The sequence below is a fragment of the Nipponia nippon genome, unplaced genomic scaffold, assembly GCF_047370975.1.
Source record: "Nipponia nippon isolate SJK-2023a ecotype South Korea unplaced genomic scaffold, ASM4737097v1 scaffold_5, whole genome shotgun sequence".
NCBI classification, from domain to species: Eukaryota; Metazoa; Chordata; class Aves; order Pelecaniformes; family Threskiornithidae; genus Nipponia; species Nipponia nippon.
The window spans coordinates 45,422,785-45,439,430 of NW_028262369.1; the positions used below are offsets into that span (position 1 = coordinate 45,422,785).

The window sequence follows — 16,646 nt, forward strand, 5'->3', positions numbered from 1 at the left end:
AAATAAATTCCATTTTGCAGCAGGTACATTCAGAATATTAGCCACATTTTCAGAATTAAGCAGCAACCAACCCTTTTAGAAAAAGCAATACATCTTTGATTGAAATTGCATTGCACTGAAAACTATTAGAAACACATTTACAAAGTTGTGGTCTTTGTAAAAGTCTCAAAAATGCCTTATTTATGCTTGTGTTTGCTGGTGTGGTTTTGATCCTTGTCAGCCAAACCAGAAATACGTTGTGATTTAAGCTTTCAACTGCTGGGATCCAGTCAATGGCCCAGCTAACACTGACTCTGGCTTCTCAGTTTGCTCTCACTCATGTCACAGCAGTACCAAGGGGCTCCTGAGCACCGCTCGTCTGACCCCTGACATAGCCAGGAGCTGCAGAGCAGTGGGGCCAGCAGAGGCTGTGCTTGCCCGGCCGATGGCGGTGCTGGGCCTGGGGCTGTGCTTCCCTCTGCTGCCCCTCTCCCAGCACCAGCTGTTCACAGCAGCACAGCGTCCCCAAGGCACACAGATACCCAAAATGCTGTAGGTTGCTACTACTTCTCACAGGTCCTCTGATACAAAACACAATTCAACCCTCATCAGCCTTTGAGAGCCCCAAACAGATTCATAATGGAAAGAATAGGGGGATTCTGGTTTGGTTTGGTTTGCTTGTTTTACATTATTCATCTCAAGTCATGGTTTTATGTAGAGTACTGAATAACCTGGTGTCCATAGTCATTTAAAACATGAATGAAACTTTCTAAAGCCCTTTTGGAAAATTAATTTAAGAAAAAATATTTCCTTATTGGCTACCTTATAATAAATTGACAATATTTTAAAATGTGTCCAGATTTTTCTCTAATATCTCCTGCTGTAAAGTGTTAACGTTAAAGACACTGAATTCAGAAATAGATGCAATAGAAATACTTTTTAAAAATTATGTTTCTATTTCAGTTCTTCTTCTTCCCAAAATATTTTATTTTCTAAGGTATTGATCATTTGTTCAAAATTGCAAACTGGACAGTGTAGTGCCCATTTCAGATTCCACTTTTATAATCCACAGAATCTTTATGTTTAATCTTTTGTTAGACCCTAAAGTTCTTTGATGCATTCACATTATTTTCTAGTGATTGCCACCACATGAAAAGGGTGTTAATCCTCTGCTAATTAACAACTTGTTGAGGTCAACGGGGGTCAGCACTTTACATTTTTGGATTTAGTGAATTTTTGGTTCATTGGAACTTCTTGTTCTCATCAGTTCAGCTATTCCATTTTTTTTTTCTTGGTGTGTTTTGTTCTATGTCAGCGATAGCATCCTCTTGTGCTCTTAGCCCACTAAGAACATGCTAAATGCTTTTGGTTTGACATGGGATTCAATTTGCTTGCATTTTTTGAGTAGCCGTACTACCTACTCCACAGCTACTTTGATTACAAAGCCTGTTGCTTCATCAGTTTAGCTGTTCTGTCTAGTCAGGAAATGGAGTTTCCACTGCTTTTGATAGTCATACTACATGGTTCATTGCATACAGCATTCCTCAATAAAAATATAATACAATACTTCCACAAAATCGTTATCAGATTATAAAAGGTATAAAAAAAATTTCCTGTCCATAGAAAAAAAAATTTGAAGGTCTTGCCATTTTTATTCATTCAGTAGGTAATATTTATTTATATTTCTTCATTACCTTACTAATCTGAAAACCAGCTTAATTAACTCCAGACAATTTTAATTTCTTTCACCTTTACCTTCACTGAGTGCAATGGCTTACATAGTTGAAATTCTATTAATCAGATTTCAAGAACAAATTTGTTTCTCTTTTCACCCGATATCGAGAATAAAAAAAACGGTAGCTTTCTTCAGGGAAATTATACACGTTAGAGACGTTCTTATCTAAGCAACATTAACCAGATCCACCTTATTTTTTCATAGCATGTCAGTGAATCGTGCTTATTTTCTAAATGACCATGTAACAACTTTTCAGAGTGCTGCTGAAATACAATGATGCTGCCCTATCTGTGTATTTTCTTAAAAAAGTTCTGCGATTTGAAGAAAAGTAGATAGCAAAGACAGTAGATGTTTTGTTTTGCATTCAGTTCCCACAAACTGGAAAAGGTGCATGAGAAAAGGCATCAGAAACAGATTAATAAAACTTGATGGGGTTGGGAGAGAACACGAATGAAGAAAAAAATGGAAGGACATCGAAACAGTCCATATCCATATAGCAATTAAGAAACAGGTCTAGCCTTAGTAATCTTGCCAGCGTCCACAATTTTATCACACATTGTGTGAAAAAGTACTTGCTTCCTAACCAAAGAATTTGATTTTTCTGTCTTCAGGTTAGGTTGAAGACCTCTCTGATCCCTTGTGAAAGAGACAAGGAACACAGGCATTCCTAATCTCTCTACTCTACAAGCTTCAGTACTTTGCTTTTTTTTTTTTTTCATGACCCATTTTAATTCTTCTGCTTTCTTAAATAATTAATTCTAATCTTTGCAGTCTCCTTCACCCAAACCCTCTGCATTTACTCGACTGTTTTCATCACTATTTGAACACCCATATTTCTAAAATACCCTAACAAGGATGAGGAAATTCTCTTTGGAAACACTGTTTCTTAGTCCAGCTTAAAATTGAAAGAAACTGCTTAGAAAGGAAAAAAAAAAAACAGCACAGCCCTGTGGCTGTCACTCATAATTATAATTCTTTCAAAAATTCTTCAAAAAAATACAAAAACATCTAAAACTGAAATGTAGACTTAGCCACACGCCTGTGTAGACACTGTGACTAATTACACGTTACGTAAATGGTATCTCACAAACAGCACTGTATAGATGATAGACCATTAAGACAGTTTACAAAGGGAAGTGAGTGATCTTACCCAATTGAATCTTGATTAAAGGAAAAAAAATAATTGTATAAATTGCTTGGTTTAAAATTATTTTGTTATCTGAAGCTCAGTAAAATCTTAGTACAACAGAGGTGATTCATGATCCAGGATATGCCTATTTTTTTGACAAACGAAATACCTCCAGGGTGCTGAATTTCTGCAGCTCTTACTCAGCCATTTGAACGATGGAAAGATGAAGGTTTCCCTGAAGTACCCTTACATCATTACTGAGTGCACACCTTCGGCTCCTGTTACAACAAGGCACTGATTATCTCCATAATTATTTTTGAATGGTTATTTTGACTGTTGAGAAGAATCAACTTCTGAGATTCCATTTATGCAGATATATGTCAAAATGAAAATAGCTGAAGAAAGAACGCCTGCCTTTCTTTTCAGTATTCTCTTTCCAGAACTTTATTAAAGAATTTCCCCTTTTTATTAAATTATTAACATCACTTTTTATTCGTTCGGCTGTTCATTTGTAGTAATAGATTTTGACGCAGATAAACTACTAATTCACTTGAAAGTCAATTCTTTCCTTAGCCTATTAACCAAGTAAGGAATTTCAGTGTAAATATTGGCATTAAAACAGTACTATACTTTCAGCATTTGAAGAAGTTTCATTAGTTGAGGAATTGAAGTATTTAGATAAAGTTAAATTAGGCCACAAGAAAATATACTTTTTAAAAAGACGATGACCTAAATGGTGAATTGTGACAGCAGCCAAGTAAATAAGTTAACAAGAAAAAGCTTTGCAGAATATTGATTTAATGCATCACTTAAGCAACAGAATATCTCAAACCCGCATTATCCATGCTCTATTTCCCTGTACCTTGGACAGTTTATCTATTCACCTCTCTCAAAGGAACAAGCACATATTTCTACATGAATTGTTTTTCTATGATGTACAGGTTTTAACAATATGATAAAAGTCATCTTCAGTATAATTCTGCTTTTGTGAAAGATACTCATTTATAGAAATTTAAGCATACTGAAATTAAAAAGCTACAGAAATTTAACCAAGATATTGTATACATTAATTATCATCTTTACTCTCTGAAAATGCATCACTGCAAAATAAGGATTTTCACTGTGTCAAAGGACTGTAAACCACATTTCAACTTCATTGCGAAGAGTTTCTAAAAAAGTGTTAAAAGAATGCCAAAAATCTGATACAAAATTACACTGAATTTAAATTATGGCTTCAAATATTATGCTCAGGACAAAGACTGTAAAGGTAGTGCTGTCTCACAGAAGGAAGGACAAAAAGCAGGAAAAAATACTCATTTTCATTTTTCTTTTTTGGTTTTTTTTTTTTTTTTTTTTTTTTTTTTCCAGGAAATGAGTGGAAGAATCTGTTTTCTTATAAAAGTCTGTTTTATTACCCAAAGTAAAATCTGGTGCTGTAAAGATTATTTCAGCCAAAATTAGCCTTTATCAGTGTTAAGCCATTTAAAATGCATGAATGACAGCTTGATGGCTAGAGAGGCATCCGATCTGAATTCTCTGATTTCCTCTCTGTGGCTATGGAGCTGGAACTACTGCTGCCCGACTCCATTTCACCCAGCTGCCACGTCAGGTTCTGCACGTAGACAGGACTGTTTTCGCAGTGTACGCTTAAATGGTTCTACCAAAGTCCCATACGAATGATGAATATTATGAATGAGGCCCTATCCTACATGCCTGTCCTGAGGAAGCATTTAAACTGCCTTTTGTCCAACGGTTTTGGTTTTCCCTGATTAAGCACTCAATTTTATGGAAAATGGGCTAAGAAGATAGAGTTGCTCAGCAGGTGGTACAGGAATTGCACAGGGTAACAGAAGCCCAAAGGAAACTATGATTTTTCACGGCATTTTGCAAAAACATGAATGGTCAGAACATTGTCCCCAGAACAGAGTTTGAATCACTATTTATTCAAAACATCTTCAGTAATTTCCATCACTGTTCTATCCTAGTCTCAAAGATAGCTCAGCAGGGACCAGCAAAGAATATGGAGGTAAAGTCAGTACTGACAAAATGAACTACAGCTAAACCCCTTTTTAGCAACACCCATTTCACCAGTAGAAAAACTGTTTTAAATTTTCAGGTTTCTTCACAGTCTTAGAGGAGGTGACCATAAGGTCTTACTGATTTCCCTCCCTCCATGCTGTGGTGAAAAGCTCCCAAGCTATTTGTAGTCTACCCTTTGTAATATCTGCAAAGCAGATTTAAGGAATTACAGAAGTTACCTCCTGGCCAGTTTTATTTATCTTTTACAGCAAAAGGATGCTCTAAGAGCATCGTTGGAGCCTATTTGACCACCCTTAGCGATCTCTCCAGCTGAGCAAGGCAGGGAATAAAACTCATCTGTTCACCTCATGTTGATTTGTCATTTGACATCTGTGTCAGAGCAACACCCTGTAAGAGCAGACACTTTGATGCCGCTGCAGCTTTATCTCTGTCAGAACTAGAGCTGGGTGGACTATTTACTGTGAATAATTTATTCAGCAGATTTCACCCTTTCTTCAGTTTAAGAGTTCTCTATACATGTCCTAATTAAAAGAGATAATTGGCTTAATACTCAAGCACTTCATTCTTACTTGTTCCCTTTGTCCAGAGGTGTCCTGAATAAAGGCGGGGTGAAATCCTGGTGCCACTTAAGACACTGAAACCCTCTCTCCTCCTTGATTTCACTAAGGTCAGGATCTCAGTCAAGGTCCCTCAAACAAGAAACCTCCAGTTTAGATTGTGATATGCCACAAATGAGGTCCATAATTAAACATTGGGAAGGAAAAAAAGAAACAGAGTGAGGAATACAGTAATAGGATATTTAGATAACATCATGATGGTTCTAAAAAAAAAAAAAAAAAAAAAACCAAAACCAAAACACAAACCAAAACACAAACACAGGAGAGATTACCGAAAGTAGGAGGACATTTAGAAAGGCTCAGGGTAGGATTTCATTTCCCTACAAAGATCAGACAAATATGTGAACATACTTTGGTGACTGCAGTTATTTGAACAAGTGCAGTTTGCATTGACTTCCCCCCTCTGCCTGCCCCCCCCCCCTTTCCTCCCCTCTGCCTACACCTTGTTCTTCAACCAAGATCAAAACCCTCTTGGTAAAGGAATTCTTTAGTCTTTTGTATATAAGAAATTCATTAATCAATATAGAATATATAATACAATATATAATTACAGATAAAATGTCATTACTAGAGTAGCAGTTCTATTCAACTATACAATAATCTGTTTCTGAAAGCATCTCTACCCTGCATGCACCTAGCAAGGATCAGTGCCTGAAGGCAGTATTGAACTATATTCTCTGAAATGTCTAGTGTTTTGCTAACAATTCCAGACCCCTCTGTTCTTCAACATTCAGTCACTAAACTATGCTGCTTAAATTATTAAATCCTTTAAATTTAAATTTTCATAAACTACCAGAGGAAAAATGTACATCCTTAAAGTAACAGGTCTAGCTTCTTGCAAGAAAAACTGTGGTATTAGTATTGCTTTTATGCAGTATTAACTTCCCTTAAGAAAAGAACAAGTAAATTATTTCATTAAGGAGTAAAATGTGGAGGGCAGATGGTTTAAAAAAAAAAAAATCCTTTTGAAACTATCTTGGTTTAGGACCACCCAAAATTGGAAGAGAAATGGGGCAAACTACCTACTATCTTAATCCCTAAAAGACTGAGATATCAGACAATAATAATGAATCAAAAAATGGGAGATCTCTTTAGATCAAAATTATTGAAAAAGAAGAAAAATAATATCCAAGATTTATTATATTGATCCCCAAACAATACATTATTTTGAAAAAAGTTGTAATATATTTTAACTTTAACATATTTTTACTAACAAAGAAGTTGCAACTGCTAATGACTTGTTTCCTTGTGATGCTTTAATCTCACCAATAATACTGTACTTCTGTTGCAGACAGGGCCGTAGGTGTGGGACAGTGGAGGGAATGCTCTATTTAATTTTGTTACATACAGTGTGAAATACTTTAACATTCATCTATTTTCTCTATGAAGAGAGAGATGATTTATCCAGTGAATATATTAAATTAAAAAAAAATCAAAATTAGACCACGTGTCTTTTATATCAAAGGCTTCTACATTTGAAACATTAACTGCTAAATACTATCATTCTTAACTAAATATTGGATTACACAAAATTTTGATACATTTCAGATTTTGAAACCAATAGAATATCTTACAGCAGAAGAAAATTAGAATATAAAGTGCCAGTTGCAGACTTCTATAAGGACATGAGTTTGATAGATAATTTATAAAATATATATGTTTATAGATTATTTTGGGTTAATTGGGGATGAAAGAACTTACCTGAAACCAGACAAAGCTACGTAACCTTGTAAGAGTAGTCTGAGTAACGGTCACCAAGTCAGATTGCCTCTACAGAGTCCCTCATTTTTTTGGTGAAAATTGGGCCAGCTGAGTTCAGGCCTGTGTATTTTAGGGAAAACAATTTGTTTATACTGAAAGGAGTTATGGGAACAAGAGACCAACAAAAAGGGATAAAAATGGGAGGATTCAACAAAGATTGATGAAATTGCCCAGGAAAAAAAAATATCATTTAAAAGAAATCACCAGACTTTCTGGAATATGCAGATGTGATACAAAAATTATCTTTCATTTCAATGGTACCTTATCGTTATCTTTCATTTCAATGGTACCTTAATGGTTACAAGGGATTTTATATATTTTAAACTTGAGCTATATCAGCTTAAAAGCATGGTTGGTTCCAGCTTTGTTCATCAAATCTTTCTGGACATCATAATTCTACGGCACTCTAAATATAGCGAAGCTTTAAAACATTTGTATCACTCAAGTTCATCTGAACAATATTGCAGTTACCAACCCACTGTTTACATAACATTCGGTTTTATCTAGATTTTTTTTCCTGCAAATACAGTTGTTAACAGATTATTTTAATTTTCACTTGTATAAACCTTATAAAAATTTTAGAATCGATTAGCTGAAAATCTTGGATTTTTTCCTGTTGTTATCAGTTCATCTGAATGAGATGTGAATGAGATCTGAATTCCTCACCACCTGTCCTGTAACCAAAATCAGATTTATAAATATGAAACAACTAAAAGCTCAAAGTATGCATGAATTTCAGTAGATATAGGTCAAGAACCTACTGAATCTGAGATGGTTTTTGTAGTGGTTAAATTGCAGCCAGATTATCTAAGCTATCCACCAAAACTTGACCCTAAAAAAAAAAAGAAGGCCTGCAGAGAAAACAGGAATAAGTTCTTCTGACTTTCAGCAGTAATGGGATATCAGCTTCCTCTCTGCTGGCTGAAAATCTTCCCAGTATCTCATGTGGTTTCATTCACTTTATACTACATAAATAGCTTGAGGAGACAGAGGAATGAGAAAAGACTCGATGAGAAAAAAAAAAAAATCACAAACGAAACAAAACATAAACCCCCAAAGCCCCACAAAATCAGTTATGATATTAACAGCTTTGCTGGTGATTTTTCTTTATGTAAATAGCAGATACTGCAACCTGGCTGGCTAGTTCATGTACAGCACAGATGACTTGCTCAGACAGCATTTCAGCAAGTTTCACCCCTCCTGGTGCAGGAGATGAGAACAAACCTTCCTTCACAGTCCTCCTGTAACAGATGCATTTGAAAAATTCCTCGTGTTAGCTTAGGCCTGTTCTTAACTAGGGTATAAAACCATTTCCAGAATATATGCACACGCTGCAAGTGATCTACGTGTTTCCAGGCTTGGGTAATTTCTGTCTGTGAAATGGCTTTTGGGTGCCCTTTGTCCATTTGCCTGCCCTCAAAGATTTTTCAATGTCTTTGCTTCTTCTCCAGCTTTTTCCAGTTTCTCCTGGGTTTTTTGACTGATTTCTTCTTTTCTTATGCATTACCAACATTGAGGGATTTTACTAGCAGTGACTAACATAAAATTTAAACTTTAGCAGATACCACCTACTGCTGAATTATAAAAAGCAAAGGTGTATAGAACAGCAAGAATTCTCTGGCAAAGTTGCAAGCAAACACACAGTCTATACAGTAAAGTTCAATTATTTTCCACAGAAAGAAAAAAGGAAAGTCTTAATAGTGCTGGGCAACATGAAATCTACATCATACACACATAGAATTACATTTGATTTTCTAAGAAAACAATTAAAATGTTTTCAGAAGTATCCATTTATATAATACAACATGTCAACATGAAAACTGCATAAGTGCCTTTATTCTAAGTGTTTCTGAAAGAAATTTACCTGACTTTTGATTTTTGTCTTTCTAAATGTAGCGCAAATTGCTAAAAAGAAGCCAAGGGGCAAATCTCCTCCTCCTCCTCCCAAATAGCCATTGAGCTTAGGTTTACACAAGAAAAAAAATCACTAGCTGTTTTGTGAAGTTGTTTGGGAATGTACCCCATACGAGAGGATCAGGGCAATCCTACTTTTTCCCCCTCACACCATATGCTCTGTAATAATCCCAAAGAATGAAAAAGAGCTATTTTGGTGACTACCATTTCTAACTTAGTTCAGTCATCTCTTCTTTCCTAGAGTTCTTGGCCAGGGGACAGTGAAAATTCTTAGGTACAGGACCTCAATTAGGCAGCAATTAAGGGTCTTTACCAATCTTTGCTAGATCAGGGAAAAAAGCCTAAAACCCAAAAAACCTAACCCAAAACCAGAAATAGAAGTCCATTCTGTCGATGGATGGAGTCAGAGGACCACATAGCAGTAACAGTATGGTCTCCAGACTCTGACAGCCCTGTTCATACAGCAACATCTTGTCTCACATCTTAAGCACCATCACAATGACAGAATTTGCAAAGTAATGTTATTTTCCACACCATGATAATTTTATGATGCTCTCATTCTTTGTCTCTTTCAGTTATGAATTCTTCTCTAGTAACCAATAATGGAGAAGGAAGCAGTTTATTATTCGAAGCGAGTGAACATGATGTAGCCTAGAGTCTTCATTTTTATTTTTCAATGGAGATGATATGGAAAATAAGGTGTCCATTAAAATACATGAATACGTGTAAAGATGCACTTACTTCTCTCTTTGCAGACAACAGTGATGCTAAGTATTAATTTGGTCTCTGAAATACTACAAGTCCCAAAAATGCCTGCTTGTATCACCTAAGAATCATCTGATTCATGGCTCAAGAAGTGCAGGTAAATAATCATTGCTCCAGATTCCCTAAATTTTCCTGAAATTTACTTGTGATCTGTTTGAGGAAAGAGCTAAACAATACTAAATGAATTCAGATGTTTATTCCCTCTCTTTAAATAGCTTTTCAGCATTTTAAAATCAGAAACTGACATTCATGAAAAAGATGTATTTAAGACAAGACCATGTACCGGTCTTAAAACCAAAGAGTTTACTGCTCTCTGGAGTAAGGGTTTCTTTTACTAGTATTTCTTCCCACTTTAATTGAATTAAACAACAACAAAAAAAGTAAAAAAAAAAAAATATGAAGACCACCAGCGCTGCAAAAAAAAAGAAAATGTCTCCCAGGGTTTTCAGTTCTCTCCCCTCAGTGTTCTGTAGTCCAGATGTGGAAAGCCCAGTGGAGCTGAAAACATTTTTGGAGGGAGGAGAGAAAGTTTTGATGCTACTGCTGTAGCCTTATTTTATCCAAACCAGACAATTACCTTTCTTCATGAACATTAAAAAACCAAATAACACCACCACCACCAAATCCCACATTTTATATATTATTACTAAATATTATTTTTAAGTGAGCCTGCTAAAGAAAAATAAATGCTCTGCATCTTCTTAGCACTTAAAAGCAAAGAAGGCCTTACAAGGCCGTCTTCTTAACCCAGAGCAGAGCATATAGAGTATTATTCATATTTGAAATTCTGTTTGTCAGGTGTGTAAGTACATTTTTAACTATTTATTTTTCCTGCTCACATATCAAGCAAACACATATTGATTTGCTGCAGCGATTCCAGGTCACAGGCTACAGAGGAACGTTCCCATATCTTATGCAGCTACACCTGGAATATGGTGTTCAGCTAAGTGATGACAAGGGTGGTCAGTGAGGTGATGATAAAAGTCTATAAATAGCTTAAAAGGGTGAACTCCAAAGAGGAAGAAGCATTGTTTTAAGGTGGTCTGAACAGGCTTGACTGGTAGAAACAAAAAGATGTCCTGACATCCCGAGCCAGGCATAAGCTGCTGAATAGGAGCTTGTACGTAGTACCAACGCCAGCAATGCAGTCTGTCTGTGCTTGGCCTTGCGTACACCACAGGCGTATAATGAATTTACTATTCCAGAATAATTATTCTGGTAAATTTCCAAGTATAGTTAAGCCCTTCAACTGCTAAATTAGGCCCTAAGTTCAACAGTCCACCAACAGGAGCCACACGTTCAGGGAATCTAGAGCTACACTAGACAAAGCCCTGGAAACACAGAAGAGGAAATAAACCTGCCCAGAGAGGAGGACGGACACAAACCCTCACAAAGCTGTCATACCTCTACTTTCTGTGGTTCTAGGAAAACATGCACGTGGGATTTGGGAAAGGTCTTTTTAATAAGGGTTAATTGAAGAAGTATGTCACACATGACTGAGTACCGTTTCAAATTACTGCTCACGCTGCTATAACTAAATCAGGCAAATGACAGAACACCAAAATAGGGAATAATCAATCTTCCTCCCTCCTATTTAATCTTTATAGTTTTGTTATTCTCAAAATGACCAAGTATCAGTAATTATAGATTTTATGGAATTTGTTGCTTCTTTAAAAACATTACTATGACCACATCATAATATTTCCCAGAGATCCAATAGTTCTGTAAAATCTGTTTTCTGTTGTCACTTGAATTATTAGTCTAGGGTTTGGAACTGCTGGATTCATTTCTGTGGATTATGTATGTGATGCAAAAGCTCAAGTTAGATGATCTTGATATAGCCCTTTTGGGGCTTAAATCTAGAAAAGAAAAAATAACCACACTTTAGCCAGCCAGAATAGAGTTATTCCCGTAAAAAATCATTGTACGGTCTGTAACACTGTGTTGCTCTAAAAGTCAAGTCCCTGTCCCTGAACCTGAAGAAAGTCACTTCAGTTTCTCTGTGCTGCCCAAGTTAACTGCAAGCATTTCCTGACACACAGAACGCAGGCAGAAAAAGGAAAAACGTCGGCTTGAGAAAAGCACAGCGTCCAATCCCCACCCACCAGCTTCAGTCAAAGGGATGACTTCAGTCCCTTACTTAACTAATCCTGCCACTGTAAAATCCTACAGTCATTCTTCCACACATAAAGGGAAAACGGACTCACTAGGAGGACCTAGACTCTTTCAGCTTGAACTGTTAACCAATGGTGGAAATGCAAGAATGCTGAAGTTGTGCCTTCGGAGCCAATAGAGTGGATTTGTGTGTCCCACATGACTGTGTTTCCCCTGTCTTTCACATGGGCAGTATTTAGTTCAATTCAGAACTGCAGATAGTATAGCGTGCAGAGCAGCAATGGGATGTCTGAGCACAAGTGGCTGACTTCCAGGCGTCTTCAGGAAGCACATTTGTACATTTCTCCTGAATTAAACTGGGATTCTGCACCCTTGACATCCTCCTACCCTCCTTGCCTCTGCAGAAGGAGACAGCGACCTGCACGGCACAACAAAACTGTGAGTACACGGTCTATTTATTTTTATTTTCACCCAGAAAAGCAAATCTCTTAAAATTGTTAAAATGCTACGTGCACTAAATCAATGGTTACTTTTTCTTATGAGTGAACAAGTATCTAAAGTGCTATTCAAATTCAGAAATATTTCTTGCATGCTTCAATAAAAGAAGAAAAGAAAAAAAAAAAAAAAAAAAAAAAAAGGAGTTATCCTCCAGGGCAGTGCCTGCATGCACGCTGCATGCCACACTGCTTCCTGACATAGCCAGCGTGCTGCTTTGTTCATAAAGAAAAACAAAGACAAAAAGCCCTACACATGTATGTTGTTCACTTTTATTTGTACTCTGTGTCTAATCAGGCCTGATCTGTCCCCAAGGGGAAAAAATAAAGGCAAACTTTAACTCCGCCAGCAAGGGCAGCCTAGACTTTCCAGACATCTGACAGTTATTATAATTAGCTATGAAAGACAGCGAAGACACTTTGGGGCAAATAGCTCTTACATTTGGAACAATGAAGTCGAGCAAGGTTCCCATCCCACCCCTTCCACGGGGGGAGGGGGAGAGGCGAGCCAACGGGGGGAGTGTTAGAAAAGGGTTATGGCTGGACTGAAAAAACACAACTAGTATAATATCTGGACTCAGCACAAGGAGAGGCTTTTTGATAAGCAACTTTAACTACCTCTAGATTGCGGCTTGCATTCACTCAAATTCCTGGTGGGGTGGGAAAGGGTGTGGGGCTCTTCGCAGCACAACGTCAGAAGGTCGGGGTGGAGGGGGCAGCGGGGACGAAGGGGGCAGAAAGAAGAGAATATCCATAGCAAGAGACTTTGCAATTGCTTCCCAGAGCTTTGCTGGCCAGATCTCCTTAAGCCCAAGTTGCTTTCTGGGCAAGATTTATGAGAGTTCTCAAACAGAAGCAACAGACAAAGCAGAGCCTTTTTTTTTTTTTTTTTTTTTCTTCTGCTTCTCCGGAAAAGAAATTGAACCCAAATGGGTAACTGTATAATAAGCAGCACTGATTTGTATTTTTGGTCTTTTTTTTTCCCCCCACATGTTCATAAGACTTTTAATAAGGTCTTCCCCCCCTGCCTGCACGCTCCTTCCCACCCCCCCTCGCCTACCAAAAGTTAGATTCTGAAAACTACGATCAGAAGGGAAAAAGCAAAGACAATAGAAATCTGACTCAGTCCTGGCTGGGCTGGATCTCTAATAAAGCATGAAGTGAAAACAGTTCCTAAGTGAAAGATGAGCAGACTTCTTTTTAAAAAAAAAAAAAAATTAAGTGCAATAAGGAGAAATTGTTGAAAGACTCCAGACGCTACTAATTATGGCTTAAATAAATCTTCCTGGACAGATGTTTGCTTGCTCCCACTGCAGGGAAAGGAAGGTTAAAAAAAGCATTTTTTAAAAAAGGATTTGACGTGAAATTTTTACATATGATTTTTTTTTTTTTAATACACCATTTTATTCTTTGTCTGCCCTCCTGTTATCTCCCCCTCCCCCAACCGCCGCCCACTGTGAGCTGAGACACCTGAAGGCTAGACATAATGATCAACAGAGCGCTGCGCTCGCCTGTCTGGATTCCAGCCAGATTTTTTTTTTTTCCCCTCCACAATCAAGGAGCCTGCACGCAATGCACGGCAAGCCCCTCGCTCTGCTATGTGCAGATCAGACAGAAGTCTGAACCGTGCTGCAGAAAGATTAAAGACAAACACAAGCCTTTCCTCCTTATGTCGGCCAGGCTCAGTTTCAACTTCATTGTGATTCTCAAAAAATACGAAATAAGAAACTTTGTAAACGTATACGTGCATTATTGTACAAAACATGCGCGTACGTGCACACGCTTTCCAACACAGTGTAAACTAGGGGCATCCACTCTTTCCCATTTTACAGTGGTTTCTACTCTAGCTTTACAGTCAATGCAGTATTTTACGTTAAGTTCATGCATCACTTACATAATTGCCGTGTAGCGCTCAAATACTATGTAAAAATTTTGTATACGTATACAATATACTACATAAAGGCAAATAGCTAGTGTACAGAGACCTGTATCTGAAAGGCAGTCAAACTGAAATACTGGAACATATTTGGGTTTAGAGAGATTAGCAAGATCTCCTAGAGTTTTGTGGCAGTTTTAAACAAGGCAGTAGCAAAACGCCTTGCGAGTAGGTTGTCTTCAAACGGAAGAAGGGGAGCGTGGCAGGGGACTATTTTAGTTAGCTGGCCTTGCAACCCCCGGCCTTCCTGTTGCCACAGCCCAGAGAAATGCCAACTGGCCCAGTGTCATCGTGCCAGAAAGTTGGTCTTGGGAACGCAGTACTCCCCAAAATAGTTGCTCTCTGTTTGGTGTGGCTATGGGTGGGGTTAGCAGAGACATCCAGGGAAAAGGGAGATTCAAAGCATTTATTCTATTTAATTTTTAAACGTATGCCGTGTGGACCTATTTTCTAAAAGTTCTTCAGAATCGCATTGTCTTCTGGTACAAATTACCATATGATACACGTGGTGATTAATTTTTGCTTTTCAATATGGACTTTCTGTGAAAAAGCTTTAAAAGAAAATACGTTTTTATACACACATGCACGTACACACACATACATTGCTTTTAATTTACTCCCTGAAAAGGCTTAAACTATATTTTAGTCACATTAACAGGTATCTTAATAGAAAGATAAGATTGATTTTTTTTTAGCTTTTTTCTTTAATATTGCTAATAAACACTATTAAAAAAGGAACCCAGCATAGGTATCCCATAAATTTAGTCTTAAAAAAAACAAAAACAAAAACAAAACTTCCTTTCCAAATAGCAGCAGAGACATACAAACAAAAGGTTGCATGTAGTGACAACAATATTCACAGGCAAGGTAAAGATTCTAGAAAACAGATTTCAGAGAAATGAAGAGAATTAATTGAGAGCTGCAGTCAAATTTGTATTCCTGTATTTTTTTTTTTTGACACTTTTCTGAAGGAACGTTTTATATACCTTATATGAAATATACAAGCTATTCAACACAATGGTCATATATGAGAAGCATATACTTGTAAATTACATGTATATGTCTATACACAGGTTCACTACTATTAAGTGCTAATTTCCTTGCTACTTTTCCTGCTATATTATGCTTGAAAAATACAATTTGTCACTTATGTTTCACAAATGTATTTCAAAATAATGCCTGCAGCTACATTTTCAAGTGCTGACTTTTATTTTCTTAAGGTAATGACAATAAGCAATCATATTTTTATCCTTTTCCTAAAGACTGAAATCCTGTGCAAATCAATTCCTCGAAACTTCAGAAGTGATTTACACACTACCTTGTATTCGAAGGGATATTTCAACTGGTAGTTTATATGTTGTTTGTCAATGCAAAAGTAATGACTAATCACATAAGAGTTAAGCATTAAACCCCATCATATGAATACAGGGCCCTTGCCTCCATGTTTAGTTCAACACTCTCCCCTTCTCCCAGTAAGGTCTTTTGGGTTTTGTGAATGCTGGGTGTTCAGCAGCTCTGACTAAAGTAGGTAGGAGATGCAAATGGCCAGTGTTTTTGCAAATATGGCATTATGCTCCAGCTGCTGTTGTCCAGGCACCTGAGATTTGGAACTATGTGTTTTAGCTTTTTACGCAAAGAGATCATTTACCTAAATGTGAAAAAATTCTGACCTGTGGTTTTTTGGTGATTTCTTTAAACTTTTAAATAGTTGATGTTGAAACAAAGCAATCATGGAAGCTCATGCATATTTATGACTCCATTCCTCAAAAATTTGATGTCTATTACAGCTCATCTCTTACCCTATGGCCTCCAATTGGTTGTGCAAACTCCATGGTGCTACTCAAACAAACTTCAAGTTCTGATTTCTTTTTTTAAACTCTCCTCTCCCCTCTTCCTCCCATGCTTCCTCTGTTGCATCTGCTTGTTTAAGCCTTTCCTAGTACAAGCAGAAGTGCAAGTTTTAGTCAAAAGAATAAAGTGTTCAGGATTAATTCCAAAACTTTCAAAAGATTGTTTTTTTCACTTATACCTTTACACAGCAGAAGTAACTTGAGAGCCTACCAGAAACATAGGCAGTCTCAATAAGGTAACGGGGTCAAATGAGCTCATGCATTACATATAGGAAGACAACTGTGTATTGCATTTTTTTATAGGTAAAAAG

The 16,646-nt window shown here is 37.0% G+C and overlaps 2 long non-coding RNA genes across 2 annotated transcripts in view; one reads left to right on the forward strand and one right to left on the reverse strand.

Moving 5' to 3' along the window:
- LOC148052165 (uncharacterized) overlaps window positions 1–16,646 on the reverse strand; it is a 150,229-nt gene that overhangs the window by 50,351 nt on the left and 83,232 nt on the right. The gene's annotated exons all lie outside the window — the stretch shown is intronic.
- LOC148052166 (uncharacterized) overlaps window positions 12,139–16,646 on the forward strand; it is a 66,049-nt gene continuing 61,541 nt past the window's right edge. The window contains exon 1 of the long non-coding RNA XR_015698925.1: window positions 12,139–12,493. This is a non-coding gene — a long non-coding RNA (uncharacterized LOC148052166). The remainder of the gene's footprint in view (window positions 12,494–16,646) is intronic.